This window comes from Myripristis murdjan, chromosome 22 (genome assembly GCF_902150065.1).
Source record: "Myripristis murdjan chromosome 22, fMyrMur1.1, whole genome shotgun sequence".
Lineage (NCBI taxonomy): Eukaryota > Metazoa > Chordata > Actinopteri > Holocentriformes > Holocentridae > Myripristis > Myripristis murdjan.
This window is the reverse complement of record NC_044001.1, coordinates 13774439-13787784: the sequence shown is the minus strand read 5'-3', so window position 1 is coordinate 13787784 and position 13346 is coordinate 13774439. Positions and strand designations below refer to the sequence as shown.

General features: G+C 44.1%; 1 protein-coding gene across 1 annotated transcript in view; it reads right to left on the bottom strand.

Moving 5' to 3' along the window:
* Positions 1 to 13346, bottom strand: part of pacrg (PARK2 co-regulated) — a 144034-nt gene that overhangs the window by 465 nt on the left and 130223 nt on the right. The window lies entirely within an intron of this gene.

The following is a 13346-nucleotide window of genomic DNA, read 5'->3' as shown; positions in this document are numbered from 1 at the left end:
TGTAAATTACAATGAGAGTGATTAAATTCAAAGCACACACACACACAAACACACACACACATAGGTATTGAACTCCATGGAATTTCACTGGTGTTGCTATCAACTACCACAGTATTGTGAAATCCCTAATTACAGGGGAGTGTGAGCTTGGTGCAGTTGTTCTGCCAGCGCTCACACGCCGCCCATGACCATGCCGCCCCGCTCTGCTACAGTCCAAACAGGCAAATGTCATCCTTCCAAGTGATTTCGAACCAAATAGCCAGACTGAATTTAATTTACTCATCTTATTCTGTCGCCAGTTTCGACTCAATAGCACAACAGAGTTTTAGCTGCTCAACTGAAAGTTTAATGAGCCGGCCTGTGGAGAGGAGAGCAGCGTAAAGGACACAGGAGTTAGTGACTGCACTGCAGTTACACAACACTGGTGATGCACACAAGGCATGGGCAGTGACCTGGAGTCCTGCTCCAGAGGTGTGTACGTTTGTGTTGTGCACACGCACTTGCACGCACACGCGCGCACACACACACGTTTAGAAGATTTACACCAAATAAAATATCTAAACCCTTCACTCCTATTTCGCCTGAGGGACTGAGGCAGAGCATTGTCTAGTCATTGTGTCCTGAGGCAGAGAGACAACAAAATTCAACACCATCAAACTGTCCATAATGAACAGGAACCAGGCTATACCAGGCTATTTTCTGTGTGTGTGTGTGTGTGTGTGTGTGTGTGTGCGTCTGTGTGTGTGTGTGTGTGTGTGCATGTGTTCATGTGCAAATTTTTGTATTTATGCAGGTGTTTATGTATCCCGACCAAATGGCAAATGGACACAACGAGCATAATACACATGTGGCCAATCAGAATCTAGCTAGAGAGCTGCAGATTCCCCTTCCCCCAGCACACACATTTACACCCCCAGAAACACACAACACACACACACACACACACACACACACAGCAGTAAAATACACAGAATTGTACAACTGAGCTCTAGTGCGCTGAGGGAACTTGTTATCGAAAAAACATTCCTGAGGTATCCAGCCTCCACTCCCTCCTTCCTCTGACCAGCAGACACACTCACTCACACACACACACACACACACACACACACACACACACACACACACACACACACGCACACACAGATCGTAACTTTATCAGCACACAGCAAGCTGCCAATCTCGTGCTACTGCACTGAGGGCTCAAAACACTTTTCAGAGGAAGGTAAATATAGAGGAATGAAGCACACATGCACACACACACACACACACACACACACACACACATACACACACAGAGACACATCTTGTTGATTTTTGCAAACAAAGCTCTGTTTGCTGGAGGAAAGTCATGGATTTATTTCACAAGGGTTAAGGTATAAAATTAAGCAGAGAAGAACACAAACACTGATCGATGAAATCAAGGCATTGTTACATGTGTGAACATTTGAACACATACACGCATTGAAGAGAAGAGAAGAGAAGAGAAGAGAAGAGAAGAGAAGAGAAGAGAAGAGAAGAGAAGAGAAGAGAAGAGGTTTATAGTATATCTTGTTTTCTACCTGTGAAATGAAAGTTAACAGCAGGAGTTCAAGGGAGACCCCTCAGCCCTCTTTCTCACTCCTAATTAAACCTGGAGAGAGGGGACATAAAATCTCCTCTCACCCACTTCTTTCTCTCTAACACTTTGTCCTTTATTCTTTCTCAGTCTTTTCCTATCTCTCATCTGCTCTGACACACACTGACACACTCTCTTCTCTTCTCTCCCTCTCTCTCCCTCTCTCTCTCTCTCTCTTCTGTGGCGTCCTCATTAAAACACAAAGGGAGCCCGTCTCATAAAGTGGGCTATTAAGCACTAACACTTCCATGATCCTGGTCTGCTGCACTGTTCTCTGCACAGGATTCACTCTTCTATTCTGTGAGAGCGACTTCTATGGCTCCGCTTTGACGACTGTAAAGAGTGTATCGGTTAGAGAACACCCGGCGCAAGTTCAACAGCCTTGGCCTTGTTTAGCTCTCATTTATTCTTTTCCTCTCAGGAAAAAAAAATAAAAACAAAAATAAAATAACCACACACACTCAGGAACGCAGCTTTACAGAAAAAAAAAATGTATTCTATGTCTGAGTTCAGACTGTGTACTATTCCTGCTGGCCACAACACAGACCTCTGCACCCTACTAGTTAGCAAAAGCATAAATAGCTTATGAATGCAGGCATGTGAGTAATAAAAGAGAAAAGCAAGACCCTGTAACGGCAAAACAAGAGCCCACAGATGAGGAATGAAGAAAACAATAAACACGGAGATGTGTGTTTTTGGGCGAGCTGACTGACTGCCAAGCGCAGAGAAGTGAAGAATGAAATGACAGGATTTACTGTGGACGCCATTGCAGTGTGTTTCATCTCCATGGTATGCACAGTATGTATGCATGCTGTGTGTGTATATACGTGACTGAGCATGTGTGTGGGTGCGCATGTGTGTGTGTGCGTGTGTGTGCTGAGGCCCCCTATAGGTTAAGAGCCAGGCCCATGGAGAGCCCCCACAGGAAATGAGTGGAAATGAGGGGTCAGAGCCAGCCCAGAGGGATGGCCTGGCCTTGAGACGCAGAGCATGGCGAGCCCAGGTGGTGCAGCCCACGAGCGAGAGAGGCTAAAATCTGTTTTCTGCCGGCCTGCAGGGAGACGGAGGAGGCCCTGCGTGTGGGGATTGTTGCTGCACTGTGTATTTTAGCACCTTCAGCTGCATTTCTAGCGCTGAACTGTCTGGAGGCCGGCAGCATCAAAGGTAGAGGCTGGAGGAATTTGCAACGATTCTCAATATTTAAAGAGTGGGACTGGAGGAGTGTGTTTAAGGAGGTAAAGCAGAGATGGCGAGAAGGGAAGGCAAAGGGAAGAAGGGAGGAGGGGTGTGAGGGTGTTAAAAGCTGCCTCTGCAAATGTCCTTCAGAAAAATAACTTCTCTCTCTCTCTCTACTCTCTCTCCTTCGTGTCTGTTTTCTTGCTTTTGGCAATATCTGCAACCCTGGGCAGAGGGAAAAATCTTTAAAAACAATTGTAATAAAAACCCAAGCCCTGTGAAAATAGGGAAGGGCCCTAGCAGGAGTTGGCTGTCTGTTCCTCTGAGGGAGAGGCAGGGTCGATACAGCCACAGACAGGGGAGGATTCTCAGCACAGCGACATTTGCTAAACAGAAGACAGAAGGGGGAAAAAAGGAAGGCGGCGCAGACAAAGCACTTTGTTTCTGTCTTTCATACTAAATCCCGGGGATTGGAGCGGTTCTTAGCTCATAGACCCAGGAGGTTAAGAGGTGAGGGGGATATCAGGAAAGGCTGGAAGACAAGGGAGAGATAAAAAGCGATCTAGGGAGAGGGTTGTGGCATGGTGTCTGTCCATCTATCTATCTATCTATCTATAGTTCTATCGTTCTATCGTTCTGTCAAGGCACCGGGGCTTTTTCTCTCAGGGGTTTGCTGTGATTGCAGTTGCACCTCACCAGACCCAAGACTAAAGTACGCCCTGCAACAGCTGCAACCTTCCTCCTCCTCCTCCTCCTCCACCCTTCATTCCCCACGGCCCTAAACAACCTGTCTTCCCATATCAAGCTGGTGACAAGCAGTCACAGATGCAGGGAGTGCTTTGTGTTTCGTCCGTAGAAATGAAATTGTGTAGAATCGGCTTTGTATAAAGGATTCCACAGTTGCTAATGGGCCAACTGGCAGCCGTCTTTGGGGAATTATGTTTTTTTTTTTTTTTTTCCCCCCAGCAAGACCTGGAAGTCCATCCCAAATCCTAACCCTAACCCTTAACCACACTAAATCCTTCCTCTAAACCTTACCCATCTCTGACCTAATGTCTAAACTTTCCCAGCACTTTCCCAGCGAAAGTTCCTTCTTCGGGAAATGGATTAAATGACTTGACACTTTCATTATAACAAAACATAAAGCTGGGCATTTGTAATGTCATAAGGCTGTACTTAGCCATCAGTTCTTGTATTCTGTCATTTACCCAAAACTGAAGCAGAAAGACACCAGTCTCCTCCATGCTAGCTCAGTCAGGTACTATTAAGAATAAAAGAAAATAAAAGAAAATGTTAACTATACTTATCATGTCAGCTAATCCTAATTAGCTTGCATACTGATTGTTAACAAATTTGTTCAATAACAGAAGGCCCAAAGGCAAAGCCACCAACCTGCAGGATAAGAAACAACTACTCCTAAATAATAAAAATCCAAAAGCCACAGGGTTATTTTCAGAACAATTTAATTCAATTTTTTGGAATGCTGTGAACACAGAACATGTTTTGAGTTAGCCGTGACTCAGGCTAGCTCAGCCTGGATCTTTGGCAAGCTCAGTGCCTTCAACTCCCTTCAAACATGTTGATGTAATGACATCAGTGAACTGTTGCTTTTGGGAAGGAGAGCCGCATAGAAACACACCGACTTGCCATGAACCAAAAAGCCCGTGCCAACTCTACTCAATCACTTTCTATGGTGTCCTCCCAACTAACTTCAAATTTGTAGTCAGTTCATTGTGGAGGTATTGAACTTCCTCTGTGTGTGTGTGTGTGTCAGTGACAGACACAAAGATGGATAAGACAAAGAGGCAGAGAAAGCAACATAGCAGGCCAACGGGTTTTTGTTTCATGCTTTATTCTACAAAGCCTGACTAAACGAGGAGGCAGCAGGAGTCAAATACTCCAAGGAAAGCAAATTGGGTTTAATCGATGATCACAATACTGCCTTATTGTTTCATCTCATCCTCTGAAACTGTAACAAGTTACTCTTCTGAGGACTCCTGCCCAAGGTTCTATGTGTGTGTGTGTGTGTGTGTGTGTGTGCAGTGAGGTTATAATCCCCAGGTGCCTCTCATGTGCTGTGGCTGCAGTGCTCCTGTGAGGGACCGGGTGGCACGCTCCGTGGCAGCTTTGGGAAGTTTAGCCCAACATTCCAGACTGGATCCAGCATAATATCACCCGGCTGCTATTGTTTCTAATCAACTTACTGCTGATTGTGGAGGTTACTCATGAAAGCAGCTTATGGAGGAGGCCCCCAACACAATAGCTCTTTGAACATGGCAACCACAAGGCAGACAAAAATCAGCGAGTGTTATAGGCTTGGTTGTATGCTTTGTTAAAACGAAACGAGCAGCTTGGCCCCGCTTGAAAAGGGAAATGGAGGAATGCAGGTTCTGAGAGTGCGGAGGAACGGCGAGAGTTCCAAGAATACTTTATGCAGAGGTTGGCTGAGGCTGCAGAGCCAAGAGTGTTGTGTGTGAGGGTGTGTATGCCTGCATATGCGTGTGTGTTGTCATCGTGTCCTGTCCCTGATCTCTGCAACGGGAGATTCTGCGCCCCCAGCCAGGGAGGGGCGGAGGGAGCTGACCTCATCCTGCTCCACATCTGGAGCCCATTGTCCCGCTGAGGGCCGGCCTCAGCCCTACTACACCACCACAGTCTGGACGAGCACAAGCTAATATTACATGACTGAGGCTCTGCAAGAGGGAGAGGGAGAGAGAGAGACACAGAGAGAGAGTGTGTGCCTGTTTGTGTGTTTCTCTGTGTGTGGCAGCATATGTGTAGGTGTGTATGTGTTACATCTTCTATTGCACTTGATTTGCCATGCAATTATTGTGAAAGCAACCATTCGTAATTCATTGCAAGCTGCTGAAGTGAAAGCCTTTCATGACCAAATGGAAGTTCCTCAAACAGAATTGGCAAGTACATACAATATTTGAAACAAACAACAAAAAATCCAGTTCTGACAACCACAAAAAAGGTTTCTTGTGACATGTGCTTTTCCCCAGCCCTTTTCAGTGTGTGAATCGGTGACGCTACAGAAAAATCACAAAGAACATGTATTATCTTTGACTTCAGTATATTTTATTTATGGTATTATTTGTGTGTATCATATTCTTTCTGGTGCAATGAACCAATTTTCCATCAGAGATCAAAGAAGTTAATGTTAATCCCAGTCTTTGAAGTTACAGGTATATGCTTTTTCCACCGTGTCATTAAAATTGTGAGTTTTGTTGTGCACCTTTGGGATTTATATTTTGCTTGATTTGTGCAACAACTGACATGTAGCACCACAGTTTTCAAACTTGTTCCTTAGAAACAATATTTTTGATCAAACCAATTTTGCTATTCTGTGCTGCAGCCTACCATATTTTATTCAGCATCATTTACAGTACGGCGAATGGACTTGAAAAGGGAGCACTAACTGCACCTGAAAACATTAAGTGACTGCCTGTTTAATGTGGTTGTTCAAGAATACTTAATAACTGTATTTCAATGTTTCCACTGACGAAAATATAAAGAAACACATCTGCTGCCACCTGCTCCGACCTCCTAGAGCGGGAGGCACAGCTCGGGGAAGTCCCCACAACAAGAGGCCAGCTGTCTGGTGCGTTCCAATGGCTGTGAGGAGGCTGTATACTGCTATCAGCAGCCATAACAGTGAGGGGAGCGTCAAGGGATGGGGGTGAAACCCAATTAATTGTAGCACTTTTAAACTGGGATTTTGGAGTAATCAGGAATCCTGCCATAACACTGTTACTAACAATAATCTGAGTTCTCGTGTGCATGTAAACATAGTCTATACAAGCACGCCACCCACTTCTTTTTAGGGGGTCGTTTTGGGTAAAAAAAATCCATTGTAAAACCTGCAGTCCTGGTGTAAAAAGTGGCAAAAGGGAGAGGCAGAAGAGCATGGTGTTTGTGTGTGTGACAAAAGGTGAGGAGGTGTGAGGGGGTGATGGGGAGAGGAGGCACAACTGGAGGAGGCCTGTGCTTAACAGCGGGGATCTAATTAAAAGGGCCTCACAGTTGGGTGCGAGGCAGGCCTCTCATAAAGAGTCTCGCTGTGTGGTTGTGTGTGTGCATGTGTGCATTTGTGTGTGAATGCAGAAAAACGGAGAGAGAAGTGTGTCTATGCGTGTGACAAAGATGGAAGAGGAAGGGGAGTGATACAGAGTGGAAGAGAGAGAGAGGATAAGGAGTGCATGTAAAGTAAGGCCACACAGAAACTTTTTTTTTTTTTTTTTTTTTTTTTTAGAAAATGCGACTTAATCTTTTTTTGTTGTTTAAAGAAAAAACAATTCAGTCCACATTAACTCAGCGAAGAAGCTGAGCAGTTACTGGCACAGTTTGTTGACACCTCAGAATTAGCTACAAATGCAAAAACCAACAAAAACATAAGGAAAACAGAGTGGAAAGACAAAACAAAGTGATTCATTTATATGGACAGAGGACGAGGTTGAGTTCCTTCTAAAATTCACAAATGAAACAAGCTGTTGAAAATAACTGCCTGCCTGGTTTCATTTTCACCTGTCCACATTAAAAGCAGAAAACAGTGTTTTCAAAAAAAAAAAAAAAAAAAAAAAATCCACTCTGGAGAGTATTTTCCAAAAGTTGTATTTTCAGAGACCAAAAATGTAGTTTTTGTGTGGACAGAAGATCAAAACAGGAGGAAAAAGTTGTGTTTTGAAAAAAATCTGTCTCAGTAGCCGAAGTATGACATTTCTGAAACACCCCTCTTTCTCTCTGCCACAGTCTCCAACTCCCTTTTTTCCCTAATGGATAAGCCAGAGGCTGACAGAACAGCTGTGGCTCACACACACACACACACACACACACACACACACACACACACACACGCACACACGCACACACACACACATGCACGTACATACACACACACACGGCTGGCACATGGCCCATTCCCACTCTGTTGCTTTTCCACCTCAGTCTTTGTATACAATCAATAGCAGTACGCTCATTTCAGATTGACACAGGAGGGCTGCAGCTTCAGTCACATCACTTTACACAAAAACACTCACTCTCTCTCTCTCTCTCACACACACACACACACACATGCACACACACACAAAGTTGTTGTCATTAAGCCATGAGCAGCTGCATGGTGCAGTAGGACTTGGTGAAAGTATCAGTGCAACAACCTTATGCAGGCAAATCTGCACATCCATGTACAACACACACACACGCACATGGACACTAGATTGGATATGGATCCACCTAAGGGTGCAAGGAGAGAAGTGAGGAGATGGGCTTATGGCCAGCAGTAGTTTATTAAACCCCAAAGCTCTACCAGCCATCATCTGACTGCTCATGCTTACTGAAGTCTAACCTTTGCTGTAGGTCAGTGATTTCATTTTCCATGTGTTCATCCAACCCAGCAGTGTTCAGTCTATAGGCTACCAGTGCTCCACAGTGCCATTTCAATGCAGCAAAACCTGGACGTCAGCAGAGGAGTACGCCGGTGGGAGGAAAATGTGACAAGGTCAGATTGCAGAACAAAAAGTAGGAATGGGGAATGTGTAAACAAGGTTGAGACAAAGATGTAACCTGCTGAGGATGCTCCTGAGCTGCACAGGAGCTAAAGCTGTTAGATTCCTATCGATCTGGCTCCCACTGGCTCAGTAGTCTACATCTGTACATAGGTATACAGGAATTGAATTCCAATTCCACACTTCCGCCAAGATCGTGCCATGTCTTTGGCTAATCTTTCTTTAGAAATCCCAGGCTGTAGGAGGGATTCACATCGCTGCTTGAAGCACCTCACAGAACCAGTGTCTTGATCATTTTGTTTTTCAATTAACTAACTATGCCTAAGTGCATTTCAGCAGCCATGACCAAAAGCAATATCACTTTACACCATTTAGCCATGTTATTAATGGACAAAAAGGGCTCATCTTAGATGATGGATCAATGCTATTTTCCAGGCTGTCACCATGTCCATTATTGTTTCAATTATAATCACCCAGATAATGGTTATCCCAGCCCCATCTTAAGCATAAGGGAATCATTTCAATATGAAACCTCTATCTGCAGTCCATGTGTGAGAAGTCATTTCATGTTAAGTTTATAACTGTAAGTATATCTTACTGATATTTAAGTAGGGCAACAATTTTCTAATTTTCTTTTTTCAAATTAAGTGCTGCTTTTTTCACTGTGTGAAAGACAGTATCAGCACTTTGAGACAGTAATGAACCCAGTGTATGTATCTATGTGTGTACTGTAAGTTTGTGTATGTTGTGCATGCTTGTGTGAATGTTAATGAGGGTTGTACACACACGCATATGTGTGTCTCTATGTGTGTGTTTGTGTACGTGCATGCGTGTGGGTTGTGACTGTGTGTATTTGTTGTTGCTGGTGACAAATGATCCCTGAGGCCTGCTGTAGCAGAGGTTTTCATCTGGACTAGAAAATGTAGAGGTGGGTGTTATTGCTGTATTGCAGTACATATTATAATCCTGCAGTGCCCCTGGAACAAACACGTCCAACATTCCTTTTTTCTTCCCAAAGAAATTTACACATTAATGAAGTTATGGATCAGTGGTAAACAGAAGAGGAAGAAAGCAGACGACTGAAACAGTGGAAAACACATGCTGGCTCCATCACTTGCAATTAAAAGATCTTAAGACTAAAATATCCAATGATGTGATTAAAAAGGGCTTCATTCACACATTTCCTCTTTAATATCATTTTCTCTGTCATTCTTGTCACCCATTTAGGTATGGAAGAACCCTGCTTCTTTGGAATGTGAGAAATGAAAGTAAGAAAAGGAAAAAAAAAAAAAGGAAGAAGATTCAAAGCCTTTCACAGCACAACCTACCACAGGATAGAGCCTTTCCCACTCTGTCTGTCTGTCTGTCTGTCTGTGTGTATGCCTGTCTCTCTTCCTGACGGCAAGGAGTGTCAGTGCTGTCAGGTGTGAGTCAACGCCGTCAGATGCGATCTCATTACGCCAGCTTACCTCAAGGTTAGCAGTGGGCTGCTGGCTAGGCACAAAATCGATCTGCACCAGGGACGGGTATTAAAGGCCACCGCGGCATGCTGTGCACACACCAAGACACCAACCAAACAAACCCTGCACTTTGAAATGCAAAGTCAGGCCAACACCGACACGAGCGCTTATATGCACAAAGCTGACAAAGCGCAGTGTTACAGAGTCCAATGACATATGAAATGGGTTTGGATGAACATATTGAACGTACTGCAGGAATATATCTTGTCTCTAAATATCCTAATGCTGGCTAAATAGAGAGTGTCCTTTCTTGAGGGAAGAAAAAAAAATGCATACACCTCATTGGACTCTCTCCATATCTAGTCACTGGTCAAAAAGCTTCTCTTATCTTTTGCTGTCAAGTGTGCTTTATCCATACAGATAATAGAGGCTCTTATCATATACACAGAAGATAAATAAGCATTCAATACTTTAAAACAGGTGCTGAAATGCTTAAGGTAAAACCCCATTCAAATACATCACTTTGTACATACTTCGGAACAATACCTCGTCTTATATCACTGTAGGCTGTAGCCTACAGTTACACATCTCAACGACATCCCAAGCATCTCTCTGTCTTCTAATCATGCTGTCTCTTGGCATATGAAGCAGATGAATGTGTACCCAGAGGTGACAGCACCTAGACTAACAATCTTTTGATGTCTGACATGTTTGACAGGATCACAACACTGATTAACAAGTTTTCAAATCCTACCATCTACGCACCATTACAGTTCCAAAATAAATATGTAGCTCAATACGTTTTGAAAGGAAAATGTCACAGCACCATTGACTTCTCAAAATGGAGTTAAGTTATAAAGATGTCAAATTAGTGGTTGTTATAAATAACAAATAAAAGGCAGGGAGTATTTTTATTCGTACTCTTGGTAGTATGCGACCTTCAGCACGAGGAGCTAATGGAGAAGGAATATTCATGGGAAACAGCTTGGCTGATGTACCTTTGCTCTGGTAACAGGTGTCCATACGTGGGGGATACTGCTGCCTCACTAAGGCTACACCCCACTCCCTTCTTTTACACATATCAATGGATAGAGAGAGCATATGCTTAAGTAGCTGCAAGGAAATTGCAAATGCTTTTGTTTTTTATTACATCTTTTATTGTGATTCACTCTCTACGAGAAATGGAAGCTTTTGAATAAAACATAGGGTGTTTTGTTTCATTAACTATTAATTAACCAACCCCATGCTAAGGACATGGGCTTGATCGGGTCATGGAAGAAAGGTCTGTAGTTCAAGTATGGCTCATTCACCTGTTGTTTGACTTCTGTGAGAAGGACAAGGCAAAGATGGGCGAGGAGAAAGGTTTAATAACAGACAGAGAAGAGAGGCAGATACAGAAAAAGGGCTTTAAAATAGTATGAATGATGAGAATAGGTGTGGGCTTGTTGCAAAGTGAAGCAAGACAGAGGCAGGCCTCGGATGAGGTCTGAAGAAATGGAGAAAACAGCCTGCTGGATGAGGACTGACCTGGACAATAAAAGGAGGAAAGGAATCAGAAGAATCACTGTTGTAAAGACAGCACATGTCCAGACAGACAGTTGTGGGTTTCAGGTGGAAAAACTGACAGTGAGAGAAAGAGAGAGAAAGCGAGAGAGAGAGAGAAAGAGAAAGAGAGAGGTGAGGTCGAGCGGTGTAGCAAATTCATAGAGCAATTCCATTTGTCCTCTTCACTCGTTAGACGAGAAACATTTGAAGTGACATACTAATTTAAATCAGTGACAACTCAAACCCTATCACTGATAGTACCCTAAAGCACGGCGAGTTTCCTCTCCGCACTTCAAAATTTTTGCAAGTCACTGAAGAAACGTGAATGTAGTTTAAACATCAAAGGAATAAGGTGTGCTTTCGTACGTCAGAGCCACTGCATTATCTCTCCTCACCACGAAATGGTGTCATTACTGCAGTGCATGAAAATACCGGCACGGTGAGCACACACACACCTGGATGGACACGCACGCATAACTACGTCCATGATGTATTCTCTCTCTTCCACATGTGGCGGTGTTGTGCTGGTCTTAGAAGACCACTTTAGCTTTCATAACGACTTTAGTCCTTGGAAGCTGCCATCAGTGGAAGGACAAACACACATACACACACACACACACGGACAAGCACGCACACATATACACTTGTGGTCCAGCCCTTCCATTAGTCTAATGAAGTAGCTCCCTAAGATGGATGACATGACATCACCTCCACCACCAATCACAATATCACCCCTAAAAAACCTTCCACTAAAAGCCCCATCCCTCCTGCCCGTCATCCCCTGTCGCTCCCCGTCTCACTGGACCAAATGGACGATGAGCATTCCAGGACCCATTCTGCCCCCCGCAACAATTTTATTGGCCTGGTTATTTATCTCTTTAATGCAATTGGCTGGAATGGACGCCTATGGAGGCAGAGGGCTAGTAAATCACGGTGGGGTGGGGCGGCGGTGTGATTAAAAGAACTTTGGTTCAACAATGACAGTGGCACTGGGCGGACGGCGTGGAGTCTGTCTGAATTCTGAACAGGGACAATGAGAGACTGGGGTGAGCAAGCCTGAGGGCAGCAGCTCACTGGGCACATGGACTGGGGTTTTGCAATGATAGAGGCGAAAAGAAGAGTGTGTGTGGGGGGGGGTTATATTCAGCTAGTTGGAAAAGAAAGGGAGACTGGAGTGAATCTCTTCCTACTTTTTCTCCCCCACTTCCTCTGAGAAGGACAAAGCGAAGTCTTTATGGGAAGGATGCAGGTACAGGCGTCCATAAACAGCCGTTGTTTTACAGGCAGCAGCACAGCCCCAAGGCCTGTCACGGTTTACGAGTGCCCAGGCCTTTTAAAGCAGGAGTGTTTAAGTGTGGTATTTACATAAAGCACACCAAGGCGTCTGTCTTAATGTCTCCCGCAGGCTGATAAGCTGAGGCTGCCCTGTCATCAGTGGACAGGGAGAGGAACTGAATGAGCTGCAGTATCTATGTGTTTATATCATTTCCCTGTATTTAGTGATGAAAATCACAAAGCAATCATTTGAAAAAAGCAGCGAAAGAACCGTGATGATCTGATGGTTGATATAATGCTAAAATAACTAGACCGCGCTGTAAAATACGAGAACTTTTGCACATTGTCAGCAGCGGCAGTGGCATATCTCAAAGCAAATTCTGTGATACAGCAAGCCTTTATTGCACAAGCCCGTGCAATTAAACCCACACAACCTCACTGAGTTCCAGTGTCAATTTGGTCTCTGTCATCATTGGATTTTCCATTGGCCAACCTTTTATGCCTTCTGCCAGCTCTCGCTTTTTAATCCAGTCTGCCTTTTTTTCTCTTTCTCCACTGAGAGAAAGGCATGAGAGTGATGAATACACAGCATGTGCTACGGAAAACAGGCTTAGCTGTACTGTGTACGTGCATGTGTGTGTGTGTGTGTGTATGCGCTTACAGTATGATTGTGCAAGTGAATGTTTGAGTGTGTGTGTCACCTTTACGGTATGTTTACTTATTATTAGCAGACGTCCCTACCCACTGGGGAAGGTACAGACCAAATGG